Here is a 26,653-nt window from a genome sequence, read left to right as displayed (position 1 = left end):
AGCCTACGCTTCTGTTAAGTTATCTACCTTCCACTACCTTACTCAGTCCCACTCCACTCACACACACCATTACAACTAAATTTTTGTAACTGTTGTACACTAAAGCTGCCTTGGATCAGGAGTGGGAAAAGAAGTCTTGGAAGTGAGAAAAGAGAGGTTAGGATTCTGGGAACCGTGAAGAGTAAAATATAAACAGGACAGCAAATTGAAGAGGCTATGGATTTCTAAATTTCAACAACAAAAACCCTGTAATGATGCTTTCAAGTAGTTAAATGCTTCAGTGATGTCTTTTAAAATGGTGAGGAACAGAGTAATTTTATAACGCTTCTGCATGACTCAGAATGAAGGAAAGAAAGGGTAACAGTTCAGTTTTAGACATAAGTTATCCAAATCATTCATCCAAATACCCTTCAAACTTTTAAGTCAAATAAAATCATTGCTAATTCAACGTTAGTTATAGATAGTTTATTAGTGTGATCCAAATTTTCACAGACCTTATCTGTCTATGGCCGGGGTGTCAAACTCAGTTTCACTGGAGGCCACATCAGCCTCACAGTTGCCTTCAAAGGGCCGCAATAATTTTAGGACTGTATAAATGTAACTACTCCTTAACTGTTAAGGAGTTGGAACTACATTGGGCCCTTTGAAGGCAACCACAAGGCTGATGTGGCCCCCCGTGAAAACGAGTTTGACACCCCTGGTCTATGGGTTCAAATGAGGCCGCATTAGTATTTACATGCCAATTTTACTGTCACTCTTCATAACGTAACAATAGGACTCAATCGTTATTTGAGTATCTTCCATCCCACCTCACCCCATCCTGCATAACTAACCCTAGTTTTGCAAGGATTTCTCAGGAGCTGCATGACACATGAGCAGCAACAGTCATCAACAGTTTCTGTTCTGCTCTCTTGTTTCTTTCCACTGACTCCAAACCCACTGGAGGAAAGTACCTGGATATTATAATTGCCCCATGACCTCTCTAAACATGCTGTTTCTCTGTCCAGGTGATTGTTTATTAATAACCCCAACCCTGCAAAACCTCAGTACGTCAAACGCCAGTGTGTTCCCTCCATTGTGTCCTGTGCATAATAAAACAGGGATTGCCCTTCTCCCAATCCTGGTTCTACCTGGAGTCACCTGGAACCCAAAGCATGTCTGCTTACTCTGCGAGTCTCACACATTCCTTCTGAAGCAGCTTTTGCGTCAGCTCTCAGATTCCCTAAAGCTCAAAACAAGAAAGTGTAGGAAACAGGGTTGGAGAACAGACACTCTGTCCTGTCCACTCTTCTGTCTTGCTAAAACTGCCCCATACTTCTAGCTCGTGCAAGTACGTCTCAGGGAGGTCACGGGCTGGCCTGTTTATCAGACACACCTACACATTTTTAACTACACTGAGAAACATCCTTCCCCAAGATTACTTTCCGTAATTCAGCTTTCTCATATGTAAAATGTTTTTAACACTGATGGATAGTTTTAAATACTTTAAGCCCTTTTTCTAATCAATGATCAAACTCAGACACATTTTATAGAATATTTTTATGGCAAATTACTATAGAATTGAGATTCAGCAAATGTGAGTTTAACTCCTGACACTAGAATAAGCAGTTGAATGGCCCCACTCAGATTATTCACTCTTCTGGGACTCTGTCTTTTTCTTCAGAGGGTTGGATCTCTGTGGGGGGTTCCCCCAGGGATGAGAATAAGTCTACCAAGACATGATCTGCTTGGGCAGGAAACAAAGGAGAAGGGCCAGGAGCCTGTTCCTCAATGGGCCTTTATTGGGTTCAATTTGCACAGGAATACAGGTAAAGTTCATCAATCACTGTCAGGCAGTCAGGATCAAACAATAGATAACATTCAAAGAACTATGAGGGCTTATTCTGAGTCTGGGTCAGATAGCTAAAGGGCAATGAAACTTTGGGAAACAAACTCATTGCATGCTTGGACCCTTATCAGAAAATTGAGGGCAAGAGCAAAGCAGGTTTCACAGGATTTTATGCATTCTTTCTTAGGCCTGATCTCCCCGGGAAACCACCCATTCCTGCACAGGACTGCACGGCCCTCCAGCACTGTTTCAGGCTTAAGTCAGGCAAGGGAAGTAAAGCAGCCAAGAGATTAGGAGACTTCTTGCAGACAGAATGAGGACTCAGGCTATGTCAAAGCTGAGGGGTGAGGGTCCATCACCCCCTTTTTCCATAGCCCCCCCCAAGTCCTTCCCTGAGGGACCCTTCATGACTGTGCCTATCTTAGGTCATCCCTCCCTTGAGTAATCTTACCCGTCATTGGCTAACCTGTCATCCGCCTGGGGCCAAGCAGGGTAAAGTAAACAAGCCAGAGGCGACACCCCAGCCAGGAAGATAAGCTTTGTCTCGTAGTGGTTTCTGGCCTCAAGGTCATTTACTCAACCTTAGCCATGGGGGGTTACAGCCTCTGAAACTAGGCAGGGCGGTTCCCAACAGATCTCCAAATAATTGCATTATAAAGTCACCTAGACCCTCCTAATTTCTGATTTCAAATGTAATTTTATTATTTCAAATTATTGGTGGGTTGGAAAATTGTATTTTTAAAGATGGCTACACCAATTTATACCATCTCCCAGATGCTCTTCTTACAGTATGAGGTTACATGCTCCCACTGAGGTGAGGTTAATGTTCCTCTCTTTGGATCTCTGTAGCTACCCTGACCATTGAAATGTGGCAGAAGTAAGGCTGCTTCATTTCTCAGGCTAGGGATCACAAAAAGCACAGTAGCTTCAGTGTAATACATATCTTCTCTTTCCTCTCCTCTCCTCCCCTCCCCTCCTCTTCTTTTCTCTCCTTTTCTCTATCTCCTCATCTATCGTATGCTTGTCATTAGACCCTAACCACCATGTTGTAAGGAAATGCAGGCCATACAGAGAGGCCATGTGTAGATGTCCACCCAACAGCCTTAGATAGGCTCCCAACCGATAACCACCTGCAGCCACTAGACATGTGAGTGAATGAGCCTTCAGATGATTCCATTGACTCACAACCCACTGGAGGAAAGTACTTCAGTCTTTGTCTCTTCCAGTGGTGGCCTCAGACATCATGGAGAAAAGAGACGGTCAGTCTACAGTGCCCTGTCTGATTTCTGGTTTCGGACCCACAGGAACCATGAGTGAGCATCAGTGATTATTGTTATTTTAAGCATTAAGTTTTGGGGTCATATGTTTGGCAGCCAAAGTAATGAGAACCTGGGCTTTGAGAAACTAACAGGGACAGATTGCCCACATGCACAGGTGCCAGGCACTGTTCTAGGCACCTGATTTGCATTATTTCCTTTAGGCTAATCTGTGATTCAGTATTTACATTTATATGGCATTAATGGACATATCTGTGATTTGTTTTATGTTGAATTTTTGGTCAATAATGCAACTCCCAGATGTAACATTGTTATGTGGGAAAAATAATTAATACTGTAAGATGTCCCATTTCCTAGAACTATTCCCCAGAAATGTCCTTACTATACTTACTATGAGGTAATGAAAACCCATTTTTGGGTTGATGTTTTGATGTTTACAGTTTTGAAAAATATCTTTTAAATGATTAAAATTGAAACTACTTTCAATTTCCATCTCTTCTTTCCATCTCTATGGTTTAATTGTGCAAAATTATCAATATATTTATTTTTCAAATGCTTTCTAAAAAGAAGAATGCAAAAATATTTCATCTACCTCTTCTCTCATAATAACTAATATTCATTTTTCTGAAGCTTTGTTGAAGGTATGTATAAGGAAAAAAGATATTCACTCATAATATTTGAAAAATATGTTATACCAGACCCTAATTTTTTACACAAACGCAGCTAGGGCTTACAACTAGTATTTGAAGAAGACACTTATTTCTCCAACTCAGTCTATTATGCAAAAATAAAATTAGTAAATATAGTAACATAGTATAGATACATATATGTTAATTTCATATATCCATTATGATTGGTACTAATATCAGAATAAATATTATAATTTGTTATAAACATTTTAAATATTTATTGCAAGAATATTATTAATATTCTTATTATTATTATTTAAATACTTTGGGCAGAAATTCAACCCATATTGAGTTCAAAGCAGCAACTCAAACTGTTTCATCTTATCAGTCATCAACAAGTGGAACAGAGGCAGTGTTTTGTTGACAGATACTGTTCAGTGGTATATTGGATCTTGAACTAGAAACACTGGTGAATATTAAAGTCATAAATAATTCAATCCTTTATAGTGTCACTGTATAACCTCAAAATAACCCTGTTCAATTTGAAGCCACTGGTAATGGCCCAGAGTTCGGCAAGGCCAAATCATACCGTGCCATATATAGTAACACTTTGTAATACAGATTTTCAACAAAGAAAATACAGTTAGCATAATAATGAGGCATTAGCTGAAATGCACACAGAGTTGTTGACCTGAGACAAAATATCTACAGAAAGAATGTGTTCTGAAGGATGCTGACAAAGTAATTAAAATAACTAGAGAAATAGACCTGGCTTAAAACTTAGCAAGTCACAAGTCCTGTCTTAGTCACTTAACCTCTAACTTATGCTCCCGGATCCTTCCAGGCTATTTTAATATTCAGTTATTCAACAGAGTAAATGCAGAGCATTGCCATATTGAATTCCTGTGCTTCTGCCACGAGCACCTCTACTCCAATACCAATACATTACTGGATTTCCACGATGGCCTAATGTCTTTTCCGCCTTGGTGTCTCTTTACTTACTGTGCTCTTAGCCTCAAATACCCGTCTTTTCTTTTGTGCCTGAGATTTCACTTCTGTGAACCTTCACCTGATTTACTCAGACACAACTGCTACCTCCCGCCTCTATGTTCACATGTCATTTTGCATATCCTTTTTCTACAGTTGTCACTATACCCATTGATATCATTTCCGTATTTATCCATCCATCTCTCCTTCACATTGTGGGATGCTTAGAGGCAGGAACCATTATTTCACCCTCTCACTACCCAGCATGGTCACAGTATGGACTTGGAAGGTAGACACACAGGTTTGAGTTCTGGATCCATCTTCTGTTATCAGTGTAATGCTGGATTAGCTACTTAGCTCCTGACCCGCATCGTCTTCTAATGGAGCTCCCTAACAAGATTGCTTGGAAGCATAAATGAGATAAAATATACTATAGTACCTGTTACACAGCAAATACTCAATACACATTGGTTACTAAATGTAATCTTTGCTGTTGTCTGATTAACTTGAAATGTTTATTCTAGGTGACATCAGACTGAAATTAGTGTAGTAAAACTATCCATTCTTTCTGGATTAAAAGAACTTCATGCACTTTATGAATATTTTCCAACAAATCTTCATTGCACCACAGGCAGTAACAAAAAGAATCCATAGAGATATTATTTGACTCAATATTGTCACCTGTTCTAGGACATTCTCAAAAACCACAAAGTGATCACTATTACCACAGTCTTTTTCCTCTTACACCAAATTCCCTTTCCATAATTTTTCTCTATTAATATGGGAGTGCATTTAAATTAATCTGCTAAAATTTAAATATTAAAATGAATACATTATTACCATTGTAGACAAAATTAGCCCTTATTATTATACATAAGATATTCAAAATAAATCAACTCTTTAATATATTTAGAAATAGTGACTACTGGGAAAGAAGTAGAAACCATGGGGGAATACTTTTCTATTGTTTTGTTCTTATATAATCACCCTGGCATTATGCTGAGCCCTGTACTAAATAATGTCAGAGTCAATATCCCACAATATGCACCTGCAGGCACGCAGGAAACATAATCACACAGGAAAGGCCAGAGTCAGGAATGCGACCTGTTCAGTGTGCAGGAGGATAAGTGAACTCGATGTAGAATCTGATTATGCTCCCGTGACAGGGCCAGGAGCCTGAAGCATTTTGTATTTTCCAGTATCAAACTCACGCTGAGGATGAATTTAATCTGGAAAATTGACTGGATATAAATTTACCTTATTCATGACCCTGGACAGAAGTAATAATGAGCTGCCACCTGCTTGAAGCTACAGCCCGGAACACAGGACAGTGGACAAATGGAGTGGAAGTGTACGTGCAGAGCAGAGAAGTCAGACATCTTTCTCAGGGGAACTGGAGAGTGATTCTGAAATAGAGCAAAATGAACCTTGCCTTTCCCGTCGTGCCAACCTCTTTGTCCTATACGGAATAAAGATACTTTCCTCCCCTCCACATGAAAATGCAAAGTAACACTAAGGACAGTTCCTACTACTAAAAACAGCATACAGAAGTAGGAGGTAAGACTGAGCTGAATAATAACACTGTTCAACGTTTCTTTCCATTATCACTGCTCTTCACTTCTTCTTGTACTTAAGCTCTTTTCAGAAATGTCAAGCAAATAGCCCGTATGGTATTACTTTGAAATGTACACTCTATCTACAAATGGGGGGGGGAGTGATCCTTATTATATATAAACTTGTAAGGCTTTTAAAATTCAAGGCTCTTAGTAAAGCCTAAGTAAATCCATTCATTCTCAAATTTAGACCTTCCAGCAGACGATAGCTTAAAAATTGGTTATTCTGACTTTAACAATGTAAAATGAGATTTTCCAGTAAGCATTAATAAGTAGAATTAAATGTAATAGATAAAAAGGTAAATAGATTAGTAATGCCTTGAATTTATATCATATTTGTTCATTAGGCCTTAAACTATTTATTAAGTATATTTTCTGTTCTTGCTGCTGCATTGTATAGGTATTCTTTTAATCCTTTTAGTAATGAAAAAACTTTATATATAATATATTTTTACACATGTATTTATATACACATATTATATATATTATATACATAATACACATACACATACATACACATACTGGTATATGGGAAGTTAAGTAACTTTCTTCTGGTAATTTTCATGGTGAATGAGTTAAAAGGAGAATTCAGGGATTCTGCACAATTCAAGTCAGTAAATATATTAGTTGTCACAAATTCTCAACCAATAGCTGTAGTTAAGACCCTCATTATACTATTGACTAACTGAAAAGAGTAGACTTTTTTTTTTTAACTGAATCTGTTGTGCTTATAGGCGCTATCAGGTGATAATAGGTTAGAGCTCACTAGAGTAGTTACAGGAACGTGACTAACCCAGGAGAGAATTACCTGTCTTACTGAAGGAAATATATTCAGGGACATGCTGTCAAAAACTTCACAGGGGTAAAAATAATTTTCAAAGCTCTTCTTTTGTCACAAAACTTCACCAAACACTTTCTGCAATTCCTCTGATCCCATTGTCACCTAAACCCACTCCAGTTTGTCCCCATTATTCTATTAAAACTGCTCTCGTCTCGCTGCTCACAGACCTTCACACTGCCGGGCACAGTGCTCAATCTTTGCTTCTCTTTCTTTTTGACATATCAGCATTGACATTTAGCATATTGATTTATCAGCCATGACAATGAACATAGCTGAGCATTTCTTCCTCCCTGATACACATTCTTCACCTGATTTTTCTCCTACAAGAAAAACAGAAATTTCATGAAAATTGACCCATTGGAAAGATTTATTTAAACGTATCTTATGCTCAGTGCTAGAATCCAGAATGTCTGAGGGTCCAGTGATCTGAAGATTTGCAATATTATAAAAACAAAATTCCTCTTCACCAAACTAGAGAAATGCAAACAAAGGAGGAGGTAGGAAACTGAGCATCAGATGAAATCGGCACATTAAAAGTCTGATGCTCAGGCTCCTACCCAGTATCTTCTGCTATGCATTCTCTACCTGGGGGTAAATAGTCTAATACAAATATTCAGTGGGCTTGCAGCTTTGGGGCTAAAAGCTATTTAGTGATTCCTCTTTACTGGCCTCACCATGCTGTGAGACAAAGGACAAGATGAAGGCCTTGACACTGGGGTCTGGGCAAGTACAGAAGCAACTGAAGGTAGTTGCTAAGAAATACAAATCCCCTGCCCAGATTGTAAATTGAAAGACTCCAATTTAACAGGATAAACAGATTGGTGATTAACCCACGGACTTGCAGACTCAACTAAATCCTTAAATTGCTTTGTCACTGATATTTCAAATTTAGTAAACAAAAATTTAGTAAGTAAAAGTTGGTGATTGCTCAGCCCCTAAGTCCTAAGTAATTTCTAGATCTCCTTTCAAGGGTGTCCTCACAAATGGTAAAACTGGCTGTAGGGAGGAGGACTTTGATTCATGGCATTTATTGATGTTGGGGCTATAACTACGCCCACCATGGCCATTTCATGCTGCAATGTATGCCACTGAATTCAGAATCGGGGAGAGGTATACATGGTTGGCTCTCACACCCCTGCCTTCTTTGCATCAACAGGAAACGTGCTGCTAAAGACACACATGCGTCAGAGGGAGACTCCTCCTTGAGGTTCATCATCGGTGGAGGATACTAGACAGGGGAGGTCCTGTCAGAGAGAGGACCCCGGGCCACCAGAGTGTCAGCCTAAGGATTTTCTTTCATTGTTTCTTATCTGCAGGATATAATTCATACTATCGAATCAGTGACCACTCTCCGTTGTTTCAAAGAAAAACATATTTTATCCTCTTTTTTCCATTCTATCCTCTTTTCTATATGAGTTCTAATATTTATTTATTTTTAGAGAGAGGGGAAAGGAGGAAGAAAAATAAGGAGAGAAACACTGTTGTGAGAGAGAAACATCGACTGGTTTGCCTCTCGCACATCCACAACCAGTGACGTGACTGTTAACCCAGGTATGTGCCCTGACCAGGAATAGAACCGGTGACTTTTTGATGTGCAGAATGATTCCCAACCCACTGAGCCACACCAGCCAGGGCTTAAGTTAGCCTATTTCAATCTAAAGTTGCATTTTGAGTATATTAGAAGTGATTAGGTTTTGCACTTCTCCGTGGGTTCTCAGATCATGAGCGTTACATCCAGACCTATTTAAAGCATGCGTCATCCAAGCACCTTAAATTTAGAGTTAGACGCAGTAACTGGCCCAAACACCGAGGTGTCCCCCTTTGGGAACGGCAGGAGTGCACATGGAAGTCCGTGTCATTATGAGCCCAGCTGAGGCATGTTAGGGAGTTTATATATGCGAAGAAAGATGTGTATTGATGTTCAGTTATCGCAGAGTAGACTCCACTGATTTTCTCTAACAGTCATTCTCCTTCCTTTGCTACCCGTGTTGTATTTGCATTTCTTTTGGGTCCCCTTTCTCTTCCACTGTCATCCATGCTGTAAGGTACACTTTCACCTTCTGTTCCAGGAAGAAGTATGTGAATCAGGCCTGGCCATTACACTACTTTCTTCTAGAGAATAATTCAATCCAGACTGGGCATGTGACCCCAGTTAGTCCAGGAAGAATAAAATCTAGGACTTTTGTTGGAGTTACTGGCAGGAGATATTTACTCTTCTCTACTAGACTTAAATCTGGGAACTTATAAGCCTGGACAAGCAGAAGCCACCTTTAGGGCCCTTAACATGAAGCCTCACAATGGACAGCATGGCTGAAAGAAGTAAATTAATTTACTTTAGCCTCTGGATCAAGCCAAACATGAAGAAATTAGGTTATATGTGGCAATAAATTCTTTAGCCAATTTGGATTGGATTTTCTACCTCTTAAAACCATTTCAAGTATTACTCTTAGTTTATTTCAAATTAAAGAGAAAGAAAATACACTGAATTATAGAAGTTTTATCTTATACTACTTAAACTTCCTCAGATTCCATTAGCCACAATCTACTTTTTTAATAAATGAAATGCTACCGTTAAAAAAAAAATCACATTTAGAAAAGATAGAATACTGATTACTTCATTCCCTAACTGCTAACTTTTCAAAAATTCTAAAAAATGAATGCATGAAACAAATACTTGCATATTTTGTGCTTACTAAGTTAAATTGCATAATTGAGACTCCCACAGTAGCCGGTGCCCGTGACACTGCGCGGCCCTGTGATCTATGATCACACATGGGCTGCCCTCAAGGTCCCGCCCCTGCTGTGGTCCTTTCAGCTTCGTCCACCCTCAGCCTGTCAGGCTTCTTGTCTCTACAGAAACCAGATGATAAGTAGCTCACATAATTAAATAATCTACATTATCATCATAGGAGAAGGACACGCTTTAGTAAATTATCCCTTTTGCCATGGCATATAGAAATATTTTGGAACAAGCTGACCTTTTGATGTCCTTCAAATCAAAATTTTACTAGAAACTCCCACTTTGCCAAATGACTGCAACAATCCTAATGACTTATTTTTAAGGCAGAAATTAAACTGTGGGCTGAGAAAGCATGGAGTATGGATTATGACAAAGCTTTGCTTGCCTGAGGCAATTAAATATCATCCAATATTAATTATAATCCACACATAAATTACATTTAATTATTTATAACATAAAATAACAAATTTGATCTTTTATTGAACAAGGATGTTACACTTTATTTTTCTCAAACAATGTATTTCTTTAACATTTCACATCTTCCCTTTCTTACATTCTTAAGGAGTGCTTTGTTCCCCCTGCTAAACGAGGGTTAGATAAATTCCCAGGTTGTTTCAATCAGAATTCAGTTGGTGGTCTCAGAAAGGCTATAGTTTGAACAGAGATTAGTCACCGAATTTATATCTTAAGAAATATAGTAGGCACTGAGTGGGATACAGGAATCCTGGGAATATTTGTCCTCAATTTGCTGCACTGGGGATAGACCAGTACTCAGAGCTCAGGAGGCACTCCTCAGAGAACAGATAAAATTAAGTAAAATGCTCCATCTAGTTCTTCTCCTTGAGACGTAAGTGGATTTATTGTGACTATCTTGTAAAATTCTCAGAAGAGTGGTATTTTAACCACAATGAGTTAAAACTACTCTCTTCCTACTCTGCTCTGGATTTCTACCCCACAGGCATCTTGGGGATTTACGGTCGGAAACTGAATTGGGGGTACAGTTTTATTTATGTGGTTTGGGCACTTCCCCACATAGCCGTTGCTGCTAGCTGTCCCATTGTAAAGTGACTTCCGGGAATCTTCTTTCACTGCACAGTGCAGACCCAGCCAGCATGGTGATACAAGGACATCGATGGCACATTGGATAAGGTGTGCTGTCAGATCAGTCACTGCCTAAGGGATCTCAAAATGTCCTGAAATCCAACAGCTCATGTATAAAAGAAACTTGATAGAGGTTTCCCCAAACTTAGCAATAATACTAAAATTGTACACGGACTTCATCAACAAGGAATTGTGAAGTTAAAATTTCAGTAAGAATAAAGAAGTTTTAATTAGATAAGTTTTTATTAACAGAGGATAGGTTGAATTATCTTTCTATTCCTTGGATAAAATTTATATTCTGAAATTACTGTCATGTGAAGAGACAATAATTGAGTATGCAGCCAAAAGCTATCAGGAAGAGAGTGCCCCAGAGATGTATCAGGAAGTTCATCCATTAAAAAAATTTAGTTAATTTTCTGGATTTTGTGGCCTTTGTGTGATTATAGGCTTTTGAGGTTTGTAATTTCTTGTGATTTCTACTATTTTTCTAAACACTCATTTTCTTACTAAATTTTATATTCATAATTTTGTATTCTTTTCATTAAAAAAGCTCTTATCCCCAACTTGTACAAGCTCCAGGACACAAAAACCTAGATCCACACAGGCCTTCAAAATAGCTATCAATACAATTCTATTTAAATGCCAAGTAAAAAATTCTGCCTATTCTCCAGGAGTTTTCAAATATCTGGATGATCTGCCAAATTTTTTAAAATCTCTCCTCAAAACGACTCTCATCATATAGTCATAACCAGTGGTTGACATTCCAAGAGCAAACACCTTAGAATCTGATGTATTGCCTCTGACAATACCCAGGCAATAAAATTTCATTTGTTTGAAGATTCAGTCCCACTAAAAATTTGAAAAGTTTTAATGTATTCTAATTATCATGTTCTGGCTCTTGGCCTCCTTATTATATGGTTCTTGTCATCTAAACATGCAACTTCTTCTTTTACATTTTTTTCAATGTCTTTTGGCCAACCATAAAAAAGTCACTATCAATTAATTGCTCACCAGTTCCTGAACATTCTTAATGAAATTATTTTAGATTAGTTATGCATTGGGCTTGTACGTTGAAATGAAAAAGCAATGAACATCAATTTTATTATAAGCTTTGAAGTCAAGGGATATTGCATCAAAAAAAAACGTGACTAGTCTGGAGATATTATTTACTTATTTTATTTTGAAATGCTGCAACACAGCAGCTTTGAAACCACTGAAAAACCCAGTGGGTGATGTTCTGAAATACATTCCCTGTCCGCAGTCAGGGAAGTCTCACTTGCCTGGGCGTTTGCACAGAATTCACTGGAAGAACATGTCCGCATTAGCTCACTGCATGGCAGCAACTTCATTTATCACATTGTTGCACTTTCCTTCTTGGAGTGGATGCTCTCAGTTAACGATCCTGTTCCATAGCAGGCTGGATATTTTCCCTTGTGGGTATCAAAATAGTCAGTCTAACAAATGGTCCTCAAAACCCTGAGGACAGTTCAAAAATCAAAGTTTGCAGGTTTAATGGGCCAAAAGCCTAAGGTTTTAAAGCCATGCATACACAAGCAATGTGTTTAAAGAACAGCCAGCAACCGACACTCGGCAACTTCAATAGCCTGAAGTGCTTCTAACTTCCTTGGGAAACCAGAGCTCTGCCCTAACCCCGTTCATTTCAACTAGTGAAGAGTCAAGGGCAAAATGGAGATCTTAATATCAAGAGCAGAACAGTTAGTGGAAATTGCAAAGATATAGCTTAGAGAATTCCAATGAGTTTTATCACTCTCCCTTCTTAGGCCACTGGGCCAGCTTCTTCATTTTCTTTCCCTCACTGTGACTACTCTGTCAAGGTAAAACCTGAGAATATTTTCTCTATGGGAACCTCACCCCACCCCAATTTAAACATTGTATTCCTTGGGGTACTTGGATATCCAAGAGCAAACAGGGTCTGTTTGCCAGCAGAATCCTCACAGAGGATGCCATAACTTTGGAAGGTATACTGGATGGCAGCGTGAGGTCAGGAAGAGAAGACATGAAAGCTCTTCTCCAGACACTTAAGACAGGGCCCTCTTTTTCTCCACCAAGCTTCATAGGTGAAGTCTTGGGGGGCCTGTGGTCAATTGTTGGGAACCACCCTGCCTGGTTTCAGAAGCTGTAACCCCCCATGGCTAAGGTTGAGTAAAGGACCTTGGGGCCATAAACCACTAAGGAGACAAAGCTTATCTCCCTGACAGAAGCCCCACCTCTGCCCACTTTTACTTCATCCTGCTTGGCCCCAGGCGGATGACTTGTTAGCTAATGATGGGTAAGATTCCTCAAAGGAGGGATGACCTAAGACAGGCACAGTCATGAAGAGGCCCGCAGGGAAGGACTTAGGGGGCTATAGAAAAAGTGGGTGATGGACCCTCACCCCTCAGCTTTGACATAGCCTGAGTCCTCATTCTGTCTGCAAGAAGTCTCCTAATTTCTTGGCTGCCTTATTTCCCCTGCCTGACTTAAGCCTGAAACAATGACAGAGGGCGATGTAGTCCTGTGCTGGAAAGGGCAGGTTCCCCAAGGCCATCAGGCCTAAGAAAGAATGCATAAGATCCTGTGAAACCTGCTTTGCTAATACCCTCAATTTAAATGATAAGGGTCCAAGCATAGAATGAGTTTGTTTCCTCAAAGTTCTATGGCCCTTTAGCTATCTGACCCTGACTCAGAATAAGCCCTCATAGTTCTTTAAATGTTATCTATTGTTTGATCCTGACTGCCTGACAATGATTGATGAACTTTACCTGTATTCGTGTGCAAATTGAATCCAGTAAAAGCCCATTGAGGAACAGGCTCCTGGCCCTTCTCCTTTGAGAGATCTGCCACCTTTCCTGCCCAAGCAGATTTATTCTTATCTGTGGTGGACTGGGTGGGGGCACGGGTCTGCCACAGTCAAGGGTTTAAGCTAATCAAGGAAGAGCAAGAAGCAGACCCCAGCCTGCCTTTGGCATAGTATGAAGAACTTCTCATCGATCTCATGTCCAACTACTGCACCAAGTAGGTGGCCACATAGGGGCTTGCATATCACAGTGCCTATGGGCGTCAGACAGGTAACATGACCTAAAGAGAACAACAGCACGAGTGCCATGATAAATGAGCAAGGCCACTCACGTCCAAGTTCAGGCTGGCAGGAATAAGTGGTGCAGCTGTGGCAAACGGGAGTGCCTGCCCTGCCTGTAGTGAGCAGCTGCCCCTCTACTCCAGCTAATTGCTACCAGATATCCTAATTTCTCAAGGAACATTGGAAATCTGGATTTTTATGTGAAATCTCCTGATTTTTAAAGTTTTCTCTATTAAATGAAACTAAAAAAAGAAAAAGGAACATTTTGACTGATTCCATGCAGGTCAAGCAAAAGATAAGTGGGAACTGGATGTGGTTTACGGGCCACTCATTTGTAGTCTCTGCCAGGTGGGGAACATAGTTCTGTAATCTTCTTGTCCCGGTGACTCTGCAGCAGGGAGTTGTTGTTTGCAGAATCAAGAGATCTGAGGTTCCTACCTCTTTGTATCAGATGGTGGAACTAACATTACCTACTTAGGTAGGTAATAATAGAGTCTAAAAACAAAGTGGAGAGATTAGCATTCAAAATAATATAATTATTATAATGCATTAAATCGCAAGTGAACAAAATAATTTTTGCTTTCACTTTTATCTCAAAAGCTGAGTAGAAAGAGAAAAACCAAACGGATATATACGTAACAAGGGGGATCTGGCCAAATTCCTGGGCAACAGGGGAGGGAACCCAAGGTGGTATGAAAGGCTGAACTCCTCAAAGTGTGGGAAGGTTTGCAGGAAACCTGAAGGCGGAGGATTGAAGCTGCATCGGGGCCTGATGTACCTTCATGTGAGGGTAAACAAACCGGTGTGTGACTCCCTGCCCTGGGCAGAGATGCTGCGCCCTTGTGCTCTGCCAGAAGCCCTCCTACCCACTTCCACATCATGGTGGCAGGAGGAGGGGCGGAGACACTGTGCAGGCTGACATGCACTGCTCTAGCCCACAGAATTGGCTAGAAAAGTTGGGTGCTTCCACAGAGTGCAGGGTTTGGGGGTGGAAGATTTGAGCAAAGGGTATGTGGAAACTCATCCTATTTTCTTCCCCTTGCTCACCATATGGGAGGTGGGGGACTCAAGCATTCCAGACTGCCGGACCCTGGAGATTGTGTGGACAGGCGACAAGCCCTGCACTCCTCCCCATGTGAGGAGCAATGGCAGCGCTGGCGACTGGTGCGGGCGCCACACAGTCCCACCCAGGCAGGGGCGTGGATGTGCCAGTAAGCCAACAGCTGGAGAGACAGGGCGTAGGCACTGGGCCAGCATGCAGTGGCCAAAGGAAAAGGCCACATGCAGTGAATAGGACACCAGTGTGCGCAGACTCCAAAAGATACCTGGAGATGGTCTGTGACCAAGAGCCTGCTAAGCCGCCTGGGTGATCCTGCTACAGCCACCTGCATATCCCAAAGGGTGGTATTTTTAAACGGGAGAAGGAATTCCAGGTGTAGCCTTGAACTGATTTGGCAAAGGGTGGAGGGGTTATTTGTCTTTGGGTATTTTAAAGGGAATGAGCTTTAAGGCAGAAGCCCACTATTCCAAAATTGTATAGCCATTAAATAAAAAGACGCCTTTCCTTTTTCACCAAACCTCTGCCTCCGGAATTTATGGGTGGTGGGCAGCAGAACCGCACATGGCTGTTCCGTAACAGACAGGCTAAGCTGCAAACTATGGAGAGCTCCGAAAAGTAGAAGTTCTATAAAACACTTAGGTTGACAATACCTAATGTGGATATTTTGAGGGTAAGTTTTTATGTAGAAAAAATTATTCAATGCTCTGATTTTTAGAATAGGCAATGTTAGCACCCAGAAAAAAAAATATTAGATATGGAAGTAAGAATAGGGATTTCTATCTATAGAAAATCTGAAAGCATAGCATTATTATATGAGTTATCATAATGTGACTTAGGAGAAAAACCTAAAAATTATACCACATATGTTTCATTTTAGAAATTTAATAAAATAAGTGCATGTATTAGGAGAAAAATCATGGATTAATTTAAAAAATAAGCCACAGATTCTCTCCAGATAATTTAAAAATAACTTAACAGAAACTCAAAAAAATGTACAGCATGAATTAAAAAGACCAGATTTCTGGAAGAAAAATGTTCTTTATGGTTGATTGCAATGTTTAAAATAATGCAATGTCAAAGACTCTATCACAGAAAAAATAGAGCATTTCTTTTTAAAATGTAAAGATTACTCAAGGGGGAGATAAGCTGAAAATAAAATTATGTGAGGGAAAAATGTGCAGGGCTAACCTTGATTTAATATCTGAGTGATGTATAGGAACACACACACACAAGTACCAGTAAAACAAATATGAATAATATAATGGATTGCTCAATGTTAATGTGTTAATGTCCTTGTGATACTGCACCATTGTTTCCAAGATGGTAGCATAGGAAAAATTGGGTAAAGAGTATATGGGATCTCAATATATTACTTCTTATAACTGTATGTGAGTCTGCAACTATCTCAAAATAAAATTGAAAATTGAAAATATCAGTATGTTTTTAATATATTGAAAGATATGAATCTTGCTAGATAGGCACTTATTAATAGCAGTATAAAACATGTACAGAGAGAACAGTCAGAGATTAAATGAGTTGTTTGCTGCAGTCCGTATGGCCTTTGAAAGCTGGCACTCCATCAGATATTGGCAGCTACACACTATAGTTATTAGTAGTTAAGTCATGGCAGTTTAGAATCTGTAACTTGTTGCTCTTGGCCACTGTGAGCCTGAGGGTAGGCTGCCTTATTATCTGGCACATAATAGACATTCAGAAAGTGCTTATTTTTCTGTATGTAAAAAAAGAAAGAATGAGGTACTAGTCAAATGCCAGGGTAAACACTGTCTACAGGAGTGAGTGTTAACTCGGTAATTAAGCAAATGGGCACTGGACTTAGATTGCCTAGGTTCAAATCCTGACTCTGTCTCTAACTAGCTGGGCATTTTACTCAAACTCGCTAATCCTTAAATCTTCACCCTTGAAATGAGGATGGTGACAAATAACACAGCCTACTTCACAGGTTTTTAGACGCTCGAAAAAGTTAATTCAACAAGAACACATTAACACAGCCTAGAACACAACAAATGCTCAGTGAACATTTGTTGTTATATCCATAAGGAACATCATAGTGCTAACTCTGAGAATTATAGGCCTGTAAGTTTTCTTCCATATTGGGTAAATTAGTTAAAAGTAGAATAACAGTACTTACTAGCAACTAACATAAATAGAGCAATTGCAAGAAGATAGTCCTTGGACATCTACTGGAGTTCTCTACAAATACACTTGTTTATTAACTACTTAGTAAATAGCAGATGCCTTATGAAGTATTTAACTTACCTCTAATAATCACCCTGTGAGATATGTAATATTATATTGTCCAGTTTACACAGGAAGAAGACAAAACAAAGAGGTCAACTAGTTAGTCAATCGACAAAATTAATGATATCGACAACAACTTTGTAAACACTAAATCATTATCTTAGAATGAAAACTATTAAAATCAAATTTGATTAAATAAATATTTATTGACCTAAGCCAGGTTCCAATCAAGGTCTGAGACACAAGTGAATTGATCCAGATCTACAGAGCTGAGCAGAAAGCAAGAACAGAATGTAAATTAATGGACCTGCCAGGGCACCCTGAAGGATGAGGGAATATTTGTGGAGGCGGAGCATGGAGAGTGGCCACAATGCAATTGAATGCACAGTGGTGGGAACCTGTGAGTAAGCAGAAGCCTGACTTGCATCTGTGGGTAAGGACAGAGTTGTGAGGCTTTTCCCAAACAACTAGGATGATTATGGTTATTTGCCCAGTTTGTAATTTTCTCTCTCAGCTGTGACTCAATCATCTCCAGAAGGTAAGTAGACTTTTCCCATTTAGATCTACAGTACAAGAATAACTGTTCCGCACAATGACGGTATGTCAGTACAACACTCAGTATGCGGGAAATCACAACTCTTGTTCCATCATCACGTGGCTTCATGTCTCATCATTCCTACCTTCCCCATCACTGTCACTTGGTTCTTGGGCCCAATAGATGGTGGGTGAAAAATGTTAAGAATCTATGTGACACATCTGTGTTTTAACTTTCTTTACTGTGAGTTTTTATGAATATAAGCAATACATTTTAAGCATTGTATTCAGCTTAAAACAATTTACTAGTAATCACTTAAATATGTCTTCTCTTAGAAGTTGCTAATGGAACAAGGGGAGTGTTGCTAAGTTATGATTCATCGGTAAAACAGAATTAACATTTATAAGGTACAGACATAAGAGTTACATTTTGTATAGATTGGATAATACAATCATTTTTATTTCACTGCATTAACTTCTCTAACAAATCTATCTAACTTGAAAACAAAATAAAAAAAGCTTGTGATCTTAACTCACTTAAAGAAGGTTAAATGTGTTATGATTAAATCAGTTAAGTGTGTAATTTAGGATATAATTCAGAGAAATACTTGCATTCTCCATAGGACTGTTAAAACTTGTACTTATTTTGTTCAAATTAATCATCCTATTATCTTGATTTTATAATTCACTACACTTAAACACATGACTTACAATATATTAAAGGGTGATACCTCAAAATAAGAATTAAATATGCTTGTGATATGATTAGTAAATCAAATTAAGTTGACTTAAAGATAATGGGAGAAAACCATTCCTACAAAGATATGATGAATCAAAAATGTTACGTACTTAGTACTTTCTGTGTTGTTATTTACAATGTATTTGTACCCTAAAAAGTGGGGGAGCTTTGTCCAGCAGAGATCCCCCAGGCCACCACAGCTGAGAATAAGTCTACCAACACATGATCTACTTGGGGAGGAAAGGTGGCCAGTTTCTCAGAGGAAAAGGGCCTTGAGCCTGTTTCTCAAAGGGCTTTTATTGGGTTTAGCTTGCATAGGAATACAGGCATATAGCTCATCAATCATTGCCAGGCAGTAATGATCAAGGAATAGATAACACTCAAAGAACTATAAGGGCTTATTCTGAGTCAGGGTCAGATAGATAGAGTGATGTTAAAGGGCCATAACATTTTGGGAAACAAACTTATTTTATGCTGGGACCCTTGTCATTTAAATTGAGGGTATTCTTAGCAAAGCAGGTTTCACAGGATTTCATGCACAAAGGGTCTGCATTCTTTGTGCATTCTTTCAGGCCTGAATCAGGTGGGGGCTTTGGGGAGCCAAGAGATTAGGAGACCTTTTACAGATAGAATGAGGACTCAGGCTATGACAAAGTCAAGGGGTGAAGGTCCATCACTCCTTTTCTATAGTCCTCCCAGTCCTTCCCTGAGGGCCCGTTCATGACTGTGCCTGTCTTAGGTTGTCCCTCCCTTGAGGAATCTTACCCATCATTGACTATCCAGCCAGCCTCCAGGGGCCAAGCAGGGTGAAGTAAAGGGGGCAAAGGCTGTGCCCCTGCCAGGAGGATAAGTTTTGTCTCCTTAGTAGCTTATGGTGCCAAAGTCTTTTTACTCAGCCTTAGCCATGGGTGGTTACAGATTCTGAGACCAGGCAGGGAGGTTCTCAACACTACAAGATCAAAATTGAGCCTTAACCTTGGCTGTAGTTATATAGCACCCAAACATGTGCTCCCCCTAACTTGTTTTATAAATAGAGACATGTTTGTACACCTTTGTGTGTTGGGGTGCAGGGAGGTACCTTGCTGGGGACTCCTGCTCAGTGGAAATGACTTCCTGGACACAGTGTTGAATCCAGGCATGAGCACTCAGCCTAAGGTGGATATTTATGCCACCTCACCTCCCTGCTACAGTGATTACAGGAGATGGGCAAGTTCCTCCAGATAAGCCCATCAAAACCTTCCCCAGGAGCTGAGGTTTCCTTCCTTCACGATGAAGCTGAGAGGAAATGAACTCCAGGTTGTGCTTCTGCTCCCTCCACTGCCCTGAAACTGCCCTTGTCAAGAGCATCAATAACTGCTGGTTGCTAAAGCTAATAGTCACTTTTCTGTTCTTCTCTTACTTGACCTCTCAGCAACATTCAAAGCAGCTAAGCACTTTGTTTACCAGTTGATAACTTTATCTTCTTTGGATTTTTCTCTTGGCTTCTATGACACCACACTCTCCTGATTTTCCCATACTTCGCCAGCCATTTCTTCTCAGGCTTCATGGCTGGCTCTTCTCAACTGCTCTAAATGTTGAGTCCTCTAGGTTTCTTTCCTGGGCGCCCTTCCCTTCTCTATCTACACTCTTGCCCTAGAGGTTCTTACCAAGACCCAAGGGCTAAATACCACCTATATGATAATGGAACCCAAATCTCTGTATCTCTGAGTCCATCCTCTCATTTTTCCCTATTTGATATCTCTCTTAGATGTCTTTGGAATCAGACCTACCACGCTGGAGCACAACTTGTGATTTTTACATTCCACCCATCTCCTAAATTGAGCTCTCTACTTCCCTCACAGTTCTTTCCATCTCAGCAAAGAAGACCATATGATTAACCCAGACCTAGTTGGTGGCATGAAAAATATGGGCCTAATTCCTAATTCTGCTCATTACCTTGGCTTCCAAATCAACAAGAATTATCAATGTACTTCCAAGACATACTCTATGTCCACTCACTATTTCCATTACCACCCTAGTCCAAGACACCATCGTCTCTTATCTAGACCACTGCAGTACCTTCCCAGGTGGTCAACCCACTCTGTTCTCTGTGTCCAATCACTTCTCACTACAGCATCATCTTGCTTCTTGTCATTCAGATTTAGTTTAGATTTCACCTCCTTGGAGTAGTTTTCCATGACCTGTCGTCATCAGCTTACCTAGTTTTAATTGTTGGCATTCTCTCTCTCCCTCTCTCTCTCTCTCCCCCTCTCTCCTTAATTTTTTTCCCATAATTGGAATTTATGTTCTATGTGTTGTTTACCATGTGCTTTTAGCACCTTTTAAAGACTACAGACTATTTAGTGATTAATAGAAGGAATAATTTTACTCCCTGGATCTTCTCTGAGTAATTTTAAATACCCTTAAATCCCCTGCCTACCCATGCATCTCTGTGTATTTTACCACAGCTCTCCATTCTTCCACACCAAGTCATCAACCAACCTCACTCCCATCCTAAATGGATTGAGCTGTTTCTAAGAAGCACCTAAGTTTACAAAACTGATGTCTTTTATCTTTTATGTGTTGATTTGAAAATCTCTTTTTACATTAAGATTACTACCTTTTGTCTATGTTATTTTGTTATTTATACTTTAAATTTGCTAATGAGTTCTAATGTTATTTATTTATATAATATTGTATTAAAATTTAAAATTTAATGTTACTGACTTTAGTTATGCTTAGAAATAGTTTTCCTTCCTAAAGAGTATATGAATATTGATTGTTCTCTGGTATTTTTTTTTGTTGGCAAATTGTTTTTATTTAATTCCTGTGAAACTTGCTTCACTGTCATGTGGGAAGTAAAGATTCAACTTCACTCTCTTCCAAACAATAAGCCAATTGTCCCAATTCATAAGTCCACTCTTTCACTAGCAATGTGAACTTGAAATGGTATATGTGGTGGTTAAAAGGATGGTCTTGAGTACAGACAGCATGGGTTAAAACCAGGCGATTCTCTTATTTACACGTCATCTAGTATGTCTAAAGCTTAAGCTCTTTCTCCACAAAAATGAGATAATAGTAGTATAAGCCTCAAGGAGTTGAGATAAGAATAAGATGAGATAATGGTAAAACACTCAGCATGATTCCTGGCATGTGGTAGACTTCATTGTCATTTCTAGTGATGTTAGTGTTACTGTCTTTGTATTTAACTATTTAATATCTGGTTGGGTAACTCCTCATGATCATTTTTTCTAAATTTTTTAATTTATTAATCTAGCTTTCCAACTTCAAGTAGAATTTTGCTCAAAATTGTATAAATTTAATTATAGAATTGCCACATTTATAACATGCTGTCTTCCAATTCAGAAGCACAATATACCTCCCATTTTTCAAGTCTTTTTTAAAAAGCTGTGCTTTCTTTTTGTTTCCCATTCTTATTAAACTTATTCCTAGGTTATATATACATAATAATTATTATTGCTCTTTGATACATAATAAATACTTTTTGAATGGGCTCTCTTTTCTAATTTTGGTATCTAATTGGATAGTTGTATTTAGAATTTTATCTTCATTTATTATTTGCATTTTTTTCCATTACCATAGTGCCCTCATACCCACCTCTCCTCTGCGGTCACCACACTGTTGACCACGTCCATGAGTCCTTTGTCCTCTTTGCTCGATCCCTCCACCCCCTAAAACCCCTAGAGCTGTCAGCCTGCTCTCTATGAATCTCTGTTTTGCTTGTTACTTCAGTTTGTTCATTAGATTCCACATAAGAGCAAAATCATACGGTATTTGTCTTTCTCTGACCGGTTTATTTCACTTAAGTATACAGTTGCCCAGGTCCATCCATGCTATTGCAAAGGGAAATTCTACTGTTATTTAAAGATTTTTTTTTCTGTATGTGGTCATAGCCCTTCTTTATGAATATGACGTAGTCCACTTCTCTCTCCTTTTTCATTGGTTAGATTTGTATAATATTTGCCTACCTCACTGGCTCTTTAAAGATTTTACATATTAATTCTATTTTTGTTTTGTCTATTTATTGTTGCTGTTTTTAATTTATTTTCCTTATGGATTTATTAATTCTTTCTGCTTTCTTCTAGCCTATATTTTAGTTGTTTTAAAAAGCTTTTTAGTTTTGTACATTATTTATTTAAAATATTGCTCTGGTGATATTCCACGGAATTTTTTTCTTTTTTTGAATTATATTTTACTGATTATGGTATTACAGTTGTGCTGATTTTTCCCTCCACAGATTTTTTTACCTTGGAGTTTTCTCATTGCTAATTTCCAAATTATCAGCACTTTCATTTTTGGTAATTCTAGGCTAGAAAATTCAAGAGCAAGAACCTCTTTAAAATGTTATTGACTAAATTATTGGCAGCTTCACATATTCATATCCTGTCCTACTTAATAGTTTGTTATTACACATATTCTCTCATCCTCCTAGAATTTAGGTTTTGAGGTGTGTATTTGTTGTCTCTTGCTGTGTAACAAACTATTACAAGTAGCTTGATACAACATATATTTCTCTCACAGTTTCCATGGATCAGGGGGCCATGCATGTCTTAACTGAGTCCTCTGCTCAGGGTCTCACAAGGCTGAAATCAGGTGTCAGCCAGGCTGTGATCCCTCCTAGGATTTGGATTCTTTTCCAAGAATTCATGGTTGTTGGTAGAATTCACTTTCTTATTATGCTGAGGGTCACTCTCAGCTTTGAGAGGCTTCTTCAGTTCCTTGCTACGTGGCCCCCTCAGAGTCCCTCTCACGACAGGGAGGTTCACTTCTTCTGGGCCAGCAGAAGGCACTGTGACATCAAACCCCCAATTAAAGTGCTCTCCTGTCGGGCCAAACCAGGACAATGCTCTTTTTGATTAATTTAAAGTCAGCTGAGTAGAGAATTATAGCTGCATAGTGTATTGTTTTACATTTAATCTAATCTAATTACAGCAGTGACACGCATCATACTTACAGGTCTTGTCCATAATCAAGTGGTGAGGATTATGCAGAGTGTGTACATAACAGTGGGAAATTGCAACAGTGGGAAATTGTAACCTACGCACCATTCTTTTGACATCATTTCTGTACGTGCTGACTGACTAGTATGTAGCTTTTAGATGAACAGCATGTTTGTATAAAAATTCTAGGAACTAACTGCAAAAGATATAGATTTCGACCTTCAAGCATCCCAGTTCTGGTGAGATTTCCTGATCCTCAGCCATGGAGCCAGGATGACCTGAAGCCAGGATGACTAAACCAGGATGATGCACAGTGGACCATCACTTGCCTTATGGGAATGGACTGTGCTCATCTACACACAGAGAACTTTTCAATCCCTTTCCTTGATCTCTTTGTTCAGTTCCCCCTTTCTTCCTTATAAAAACCTCTGCCTTCACTGAGAGGTGGAGATGGGCTTTGAGACATGAGTCCCCCATTTTCCAGGTGGCCAACATCTGCAAATAAGCCACTTTCCTTTACAGCAGCACCTGCCTCTCAAGTATTGGCTTCTGTAACAGGCAGGCAGGCAGGCAGGCAGGCAGCTGTAACAGCAGGCAGCTGTAACAGCAGGCAGCTGGACCAGTTTTCAGTTACCTGCACATGGTGAGGATCAGGAATCTTTAATGTCTGGTAGGGCTACTTCCACATCACTATTCTTTTTTTTTTTTTTAAGAATTTTTATGTTTTATTCTTGCTTTAAATTTTTTTCTACTTAAAAGTTAGAAACAGCTTGCCTAGGTAAAAATAAATCTGTTGTATTTTATTGGGGCCACAATAGGTTAGCAAATTAGTGGAAATTGATTTGAATCCTAATTAAGCATAGAATATGTGTTTTTATTTATTCAAGTGTTATATACATGACCTTCTTTGTGCTTGAATGTTTTCTTCATCTAGACATTGCACATTTACTTAAAAAATAGTTTAGAACTTTAATTTGTTGAAACATTTCCAATAACATTAGAGTTATCTTTTTAAAAAGATTTTCCTGTTAAGATTGCCTGGGCCTGGTAATGCTTTTAGAAGATCACACTTTGACAACTACTATATATTCTTGAAAATCGGTCTGTTTACATATTTTTTCTTTTTTATGGTAATTTATTCATTTCATCTAAGTTTTTCAATTTTTGGCATAATGTTGATCCAAGTAATCTCAGAATTCTTTGAATATCCTTTCTTGGGTTACTTTTACATTGTCATTTATTAATCTATGTAGGTATACTTTCCCTATATTTTTCTTTGATTAATTTAACTAATTTACTCTTATTTTATTCCTCAAAGATTCAGGTTTTGAATTTAACAGTTCTTTTTTTCTATTATTAAAATTTATTAATTCTGCTTTTGTATTTATTAATACTTCCCTCTAAAATCTTTCATTTATTTTGTTTTTTTTAAAACCTTTTAAGTTGATTGCTTATATATTTTTAATTCCTCTTTTTAAAATAATATAAATATTTAGGGCTTCAACCATTTTTGAGCACTGTTATATAGTGTTTTCATTATTATTATCATTATAATTTTATTTTATTTTTTATTATCTTATTACAATTGTCCAAATTTTTCCTCTTTGCCCCCCTCAACTTGTCACCCCCCTACTCCCTATGGCAATCGTGCCTCCTTTGTTCATGTCCTGGGGTCATGCATATAAGTTTTTTGGCGACTCCATGTTCTGTACTTGTTCTTATCCCCCTGCCTATTCCGTACCTACCAATTTGCACTTCTTAACCCCTTCACCTTTTCCCCCATCCCCTCAGGCCACCCCCCCACACTAGCCACCATCCCAATATTCTCCATGTCTATGATTCTGTTTCTGTTCTGCTGGTTTGCTTAGTTTGTTTTTTAGATTCAATTGTTGATAGTTATGTATTTATTACCATTTTAATGTTCATAGTTTTTATCTTCTTCTTTTTCTTAAATAAGTCCCTTTAACATTTCATATAATAATGCCTTGGTGATGATGAACTCCTTTACCTTTTACTTATCTGGGAAGCTCTTTATCTGCCCTTTAATTCTAAATGATAGCTTTGCTGGATACAGTAATATAGGTTGTAGGTCCTTGCTTTTCATCACTTTGAATACTTCTTGCCAATTCCTTCTATCCTGCAAAGTTTCTTTTGAGAAGTCAGCTGACAGTTTTATAGTAACTAACCCTTGTAGGTAACTAACTGCTTTTTCTTGCTACTTTTAAGATTTTCTCTTTGTCTTTTTTTTTTAATTTTTATTGTTATTCAATTACAGTTGTATGCCTTTTCTCCCCTTTTGCATTTTAATTATGATGTGTCCTGGTGTGGGCCTCTTTGTTTGGGACTCTGTGTTTCTGGACTTCTATGTCTATTTCCTTCACTAAATTAAGGACTTTTCTGTCATTACTTTTTCAAATAAGTTTCCAATTTCTTGCTCTTTCTCTTCTCCTTCTGATACCCCTATGATATGAATGTTGGAATGTTTGAAGTTGTTCCAGAGGCTCCTTACACTAGCTTCGATTTTTTGGATTCTTTTTTCTTCTTGCTGTATTGATTGAAAGCCTTTTTCTTTTTTATGTTCCGAATCATTGATTTGATTCTTGGCTTCATCCACTCTGTTGTTGGTTCCCTATAAATTGTTCTTTTTTCAGTTAGTATATCCTTCATTTCTGTCTGGATCTTTCTATGCTATTGAAGTACCCACTGAGCTCCTGGAGCATTCTTCTAAACAGTGTTTTGAACTCTGCATCTATCATGGAGATTGCTTATCTCCATTTTGTTTTGTTCTTTTTCTGGAGTTTTGTTCTGTTCTTTCATTTGGGCCATGTTTCTTTGTCACCTATTTTTGCAGCCTCTCTCTGTTTGTTTCTACGTATTAAGTAGAGTTGCTTTGACTCCATGTCTTAGTAGTGTGAACTAATGCAACAGGTGTCCTGTAGGGTCCAGTGGCACAGCCTCCGCTTTCTCCCAAGCTGAGCACTCGAGGTGCTCCCTCTGTGTGGGCTGAGTAATTCCTCCTCTTGTAG

The sequence above is a fragment of the Desmodus rotundus genome, chromosome 13 (genome assembly GCF_022682495.2).
Source record: "Desmodus rotundus isolate HL8 chromosome 13, HLdesRot8A.1, whole genome shotgun sequence".
Classification (NCBI taxonomy): Eukaryota; Metazoa; Chordata; class Mammalia; order Chiroptera; family Phyllostomidae; genus Desmodus; species Desmodus rotundus.
The sequence above is the reverse complement of the archived record's forward strand: the minus strand, read 5'-3'. Positions refer to the sequence as shown.